The sequence below is a fragment of the Nomia melanderi genome, chromosome 5, assembly GCF_051020985.1.
Source record: "Nomia melanderi isolate GNS246 chromosome 5, iyNomMela1, whole genome shotgun sequence".
NCBI classification, from domain to species: Eukaryota; Metazoa; Arthropoda; class Insecta; order Hymenoptera; family Halictidae; genus Nomia; species Nomia melanderi.
In genome coordinates this window covers 5,470,999-5,477,006 of record NC_135003.1, presented here as the reverse complement: position 1 = coordinate 5,477,006, position 6,008 = coordinate 5,470,999, and the positions used below count along the sequence as shown (strand labels likewise).

General features: G+C 40.4%; 1 long non-coding RNA gene across 1 annotated transcript; it reads right to left on the bottom strand.

Annotated features, from left to right (window-relative positions):
• Positions 1-232: 232 nt before the first annotated feature.
• LOC116431013 (uncharacterized) lies at positions 233-1,995 on the bottom strand. The gene is made up of 3 exons (XR_004235846.2): positions 1,695-1,995; positions 1,300-1,611; positions 233-933 (listed from the first exon to the last, which is right to left on the bottom strand). It is a non-coding gene; the product is annotated as an uncharacterized LOC116431013 (long non-coding RNA).
• Between the last annotated feature and the right edge of the window lie 4,013 nt (positions 1,996-6,008).

Genomic DNA, 6,008 nt, shown 5'->3' with positions numbered 1-6,008 from the left:
AAAATGGTAACACAAATCTGAGAGAAAGACTCACAATAAGAAACGAATGCTTCAAGCCTGAAAAAGAATTCTCCAAATGCTTGAAAAAAAAGGTAAAAATTTTTGTTCAATGATACACATATTTATATATAAGTATTTTATACATATTGTATACTAATTAGAATATTACCATAGGAAAAAACTTTTGTATAAAATAACGCAAAATAAGTATGATGTACATTAATGTGTAATTATTAATTTCTATTATTTTCTCTTAAAATTACAGTACAACAACGGTTATCCGAATTAATTAGGAGGCAAAATTCGTTTGAATAAATGATTTTTCTAATAATCAGATTGAAAAGACTAATTGATGTTCAGATAAATGTCGTTCCACTATAAGTAAATTCCACATCCTGCGCAAATTAGAATCAAATCATTTAAAATAGTTAATAAAATTAAATTAAAAAACGGCTTTTTATGTGTTGCTAATTATTGTACAAGATTTACAGTCATTTTCATGTTACTTTTTACCGAATACATTCTCTCGGTCTGACATAAAGTTGATTCAGGGAAGGGTTAAAAGTATAACTCACCGAGGCAGGTCGTGTTTGAAAAATGGGAACTGAGGCACGGATACAGACCGGAGGGTGTCCTTCGACGTTCGTAAATATTAATTCGAGTCCTGACCATATTCGTCAGGACACAAAACGTGAATCCTTCGCGTTTCCCCATCGGAATTGACTCCGTTAGATGAAAGCACGTTTACTGGGGGTAGGTGGTAGCAAACAAATCCTGGGATTGTGGTACTCCTGGGACATCGTCCCTTATTTTTATCCGTATACACGGCGATTTCAGTTCCCCCTGATTTCTTTCCTTTTTTCAGAATTCAAATCTTGCTGATTTTGAACATAGTATAAATAATTCTTTAAAAAACATTCCAATAGATGGTCTCTGAAAGAATTTCGTTTCTTGGAACGTGTTAGAATGAGCAATTTACATATATTATTACCTTGCTTATGAATAGATTGCGGATTTTTATGCATTTGTAGGAAATTTGGAAGTGCGAAATTGCACAGAATGCATATAACACAGAAAAGTATATAAAATGTCTAAAGTTTAGTGCTTTTCATGATATTTGTCAGGAAAAACTATTTTCCATTGTAATTCTGCTTTTCTAATTACGTTCTTGAAAATTTGAATTTGCATAAACATCCGCAGTCTAGTTATGAAATAGCTGATCATTATTCTTTCCTTTTCTTCCACATATTTACTATTTACTTAATAAATTAATAAAAACACTATTTAGTATATACTTACATATTGTGACTAAGTAAGCACCTATGCATTTATATTAAATTAAGCTTTCCATATAATATCGTATACACATGCAGCTACGACAAGGAGTTTGAAACGGTCGTTTAACTTAAACAGCAAACAGAGGAACTCAAATGGACACTACTATCCAAATACGTAATTTACGATATCTTCGTATATTCACGTTGACTATGAGACTCTCACACTAGGACACATCAATTTCCACCCTCGTTCGATTACTATACGACATCTTAGCAATCGTCATTCATCGATGCATCAGTGTTTCGATTGATAAGTGTGCAAAGAAACAAATTCCTTTAAAAGAAACCATGTCTAGTTATAATCATAACACGATTTCTAACTGCAGTTCCAATCGCACAACGAGAAATCAAACTGACTTAACACGTTGATTCTCTGAATTGACGTCCAACAGATTAATCATACAATCAAAGCAATTTTCCTAAAGAAACGGAAATTGCAAAATCAAGATTTTTCAGGCCAATTGCTCTCTTAATCTTCTTGTACCTCAAAGACCCAAGAAAATTCGATTTATTCGTTATGTTACAGAGAATATTAATTTTTAAATTGATACGAAAGGTTATGTCATTCAAATTTGGCTGGCGGTTAAAGTGTTAAATGATTCCGCGTGTACGAACAAATTCGTGCGATACCGTACGACCAACACACGATCAATGTAGCCGTTTGTATTGTTTCTAAAAGTGTTTGACTGTTTCATTCGAATACACAATCAATATAACCGTAACCTATAGTTGTGATGCTCGTTATGTAAACACTCTTAGGAATTTGTATACATATTTGAATACTTTGACGTATTGAGTTCGTCAGAACGCTAGTTCGTTAGAATCGGCCTTTATTATTATCGCAGACTAAGCCATTTTCAGACGTTAATACACATATTGTAATTTACAATTAATAGCTCTCGCGCGAACAATCCAATTTGATTTACTGTTTCGTTTGTGTCCTGGACGCGAAAAGTAGGATAAGTCCTTAATAGTTGGACCATATTTTTATAAAGTTTTAAGCCGATTAACCTTAATCCTGCAATTTAATTATGATTTAGCAATTATTATCTATTGTCTACATTCTAAGTAATTTGGAAGCTCCGGTCATTGGTGATCGTCGTAGCAGTCAACGTGTTAATCTAGGTATTACTCTAGATACATTCAGTATCCGCTACACCGTGATACGTGTATCGTCGCGTGAAAACAGTCTAACAGCTTCATAATAATGTAGTGACGATAATGAGAAAGGAAACCAGCCCGGCAACGGGGTAATAAAAGTAAATCACTTACAGGGCACCACGTGGTTGCGAGGAGTCCCAGCGCTAATCGCGATTTCGGGAAAGCCCGGTCGCCGCAAATGCGGGAAAACTCGCCGCAATAAAAGCCGGCGGAACGCGAGAGAATAGGACGGGTACAATGCTAGAAGGGCGAAACGGAGCGAGCGGGATGTCAGAGCAATGGGGGCGGCGAGATACAGTCGGCGGAAGAAAGGGAGGCAGAAGAGACGTGCACGGTGGTTGCACGTGTTCGCCGAAACGCGTCCTCGTTGCGGCCGAAGGCGAGACCTCGCGCGCATGGTACCTACTCCGTTCACGGTTGCTGGAAAAAGCCAGGGGTAAAGGGGACAGGGTGGCCCGACACCATTTTTCTCGCCTTCCGCGAGCAGAAATATGCCTGCATCGTCGCAACTAATTGCGACGGACCGCCAAAAAGAAGAACCCCGAGCAAACGGCGCGGGGCAGCGGCGGACGAGCAGGAAGCCGCTGTTAATCTTTGCGTCGTAATGGCGGGAAGCGAAGCCTCTTCGCGGGAAAAGTGCATTTCGCTGCAACGCTGCGAACTATTGTAAAAAATTCGGGCCAGAGATAAATCCTGCTGGTCAGTTTTGTAGCTCACGCGCCGGCTTCCAATTTTCGGCGTAATTTTGTTTCGTCTTCTTCCCCCGAGCAACTTCGACTCGTAATTTTTATCGGTTGCTTGTAGGTTACGTTAATACGGGACGATCGGGTTTGATTTTTTTATATTTGGTAGTGGTGAGTTTCGATTTTTAGGGTACATACTGCGGCAGTGATTATATAGTTAAGATTGGAGTGTGTAAGAAGATTATGTGATAGTAGTAAATAGTTTTGTTTTAGGTTAAAGTAGGAAATAATATGGAACTGAATACTGAAATGTAAGAAGGTAAATGTTTATTACTGATTGTATCCTGATTGTATTTAGGAAGATGAGATAGTTTAAAAATTTTAATAAAAGCAACGAATACATCAATTATACTCTTTGTTTTAGAAAATGTTCTTTTTTCAACGGCACAGCAATTAATGATATAGCTTTTAATTAGAAGTCTCATATAAATATTAAAGCGAGGATTATAACAATTATTTTAAAGATTAATTATAAAAAGTATCATTTCTCTGCTAACAATGGTTTCGTAATTATTATTAATGTTTGATTTAAGAAAAAAAAGAATTTCCGGTTTTCAGTTTTAATTATAAAATCGGGGGATCATTATCTCAAGACAGAAAGTCGCTTTAGTAATATCTTCTCGAAATTCAGAATCCGGTCACAGAATCAATAAAATTCCGTTACCAATTCCAGTCACTTCCTCGTTACCATTCTTTTTTAATCATCCGTGCTATTCCTTTCTTAAAACTTCTAATGAAGCCTTGGCGAAGAAATTCGGTAACGAAAGCGGGCGGTTCTAATGCGCCGACCAGGATTTCGCATAATGCTTCTCCGGAGAAAGCGCGTTACGTGAATTCAGTACTTTTCCGAGGCTGGTCATTCTAGTCCCTCTGGGAAAATCCCAATTAGATCGGCTCAGCGCCAGTCGATGCTAATGTCGCTCGACTTTGGAAAGGTCGGAGCGCACGGAAAATCTGGATCGGGGCTCGATGAACTGAACTCTAATCCGCGCTGCCACCTGAACAAACACCAGTCACCGTGGTTCGACCGGTCTTTGTCAAAGAAGACTAATGATTCGACAGAATTTCTTGAATGTGGGCTAAAGAAAATCTTGGAGATGTACGTGCCGTGACTAAACAACAGCTCCTAGTCTCCCAGTTTACATCTTACAACCGAAATATCACCGTTCAACATCACTCTCCAAGTCCATCGATAATTATTAAAAAAAAGCACTAAAAAATCACTTCAAGCAACAGAAATACGACTTCACATAAAACAAAATACTCTGTTCGAAGCCTCACTTTCAAAAATCAAATTCAAACATGATCGAGGGTACAAAACTCAAATGTATTCGCAAAACTTTCAAATCGAATTTCCTCAAATAAATAGATAGCTGAACGAATTTTACTCTATACTCTTGACTTGCTTTTTCATATAAACAGGTTCATCCCAATCCCGGTCGTACTAGCAAACTTAAACGGCACTCCGTGCGTGCCGAAACAAGGTGGCCAAAGCGAGAATCGAAACCGAGCAGGCGGTTTTAATATCAGGATTTTCCAATGATGGTAAAGGCTTTCGTCGGCTAGAAGCTCGCCGAGTTATCCATCGCAGGAAGAGAGTCCAGAGTCTGAAGGTGGTGGCGGACGAAGTGTGTGGCTATCGATCACCGGTCCACCCCTGTGGGCGATGGTCTCCTCCTAGTAAATTCTCTCTCCGTCTCCCGTGTCCGTCTCTCTCTCGAATCTTCCCCTCTTCCCTCAACGGTGAGCTCCTCTTATCCTCATCCCCTCGAGTTACATCGAATTTACCTAACGTAGGCGCGGTAGGTAGCCCCTCTTCCTCTTGTTCCTCTGTCCGTCTCTGTCAGGCTAACCCTATCTCTCTTCCGCGCGTTCCTCTTCCGTTCTCTTGCCTTCTCTACCAACCGCGCTGGTTCACTCCCCTGGTGCAAACGTCTCCATAGCTCTGGACCCTTTGAGAGCTCTCCTCGAGGAGGCCTAGAGAGGCTGGGTGCGAGGGAGAGGCCTCCCGGACGAGGGAGCAAAGAGACCAGATGAAGACTACCGAGCTGCGAGTGGAGGGATGCTGCTGCTACAAGAGAGAGAGCGAGAGAGAGAGAGAGAGAGAGAGAGAGAGAGAGAGAGAGAGAGAGAGAAAGAGAGAGAGAGAGAGAGGAGGGGAGCTTGTTATGGACGTGATGGACCCTTCGTTCGTCGTACATCTGGGCAAGTAGACCGGGCAGAAAGGGGGAAGAGAAGCTTTTAGAACTTGGAATATTCACGAGGCCGTGGCTTGGACAAGCGAAACACGTCCCCCGATATCTGCTTCTTTCAACGTCACGCCCTAAAATCAAATCGGCCGGCGAAGATCGGCTAAGTTGATTCCTGACGTCCTGAATCGTTCGCGCCGCCCGCGTGGATGCGTATAATGAATCCCCCGGTCGCTCGATGGCGGACCTTGCCGGCGGAAATAACGAAATATTGTTTCTGGTCGTTCACCCTTTGATGGCCCGTTCCGCGGGTTGCGTTTTCAGGATTTTAGCTGACCCCCCACTGTTCGTGTGAATGACCGTAGGTTAAAATTGAAGGCCTCTATTCGTTGATTCTGCCTTTTTGCAAGGATTTCTGTTGGATTTTAAGCGCTTGCTTGGTGTTTCAAATTTGCAACAATTAATGAGTGTATGTTTGTGGATATAGATAGGTATATTTTGTGATGGGTGCATGAAATATCTACAGCATTTTCAATAATTTTAATGATTTGTGTTGTTACAGTAATATTAGAAAATTT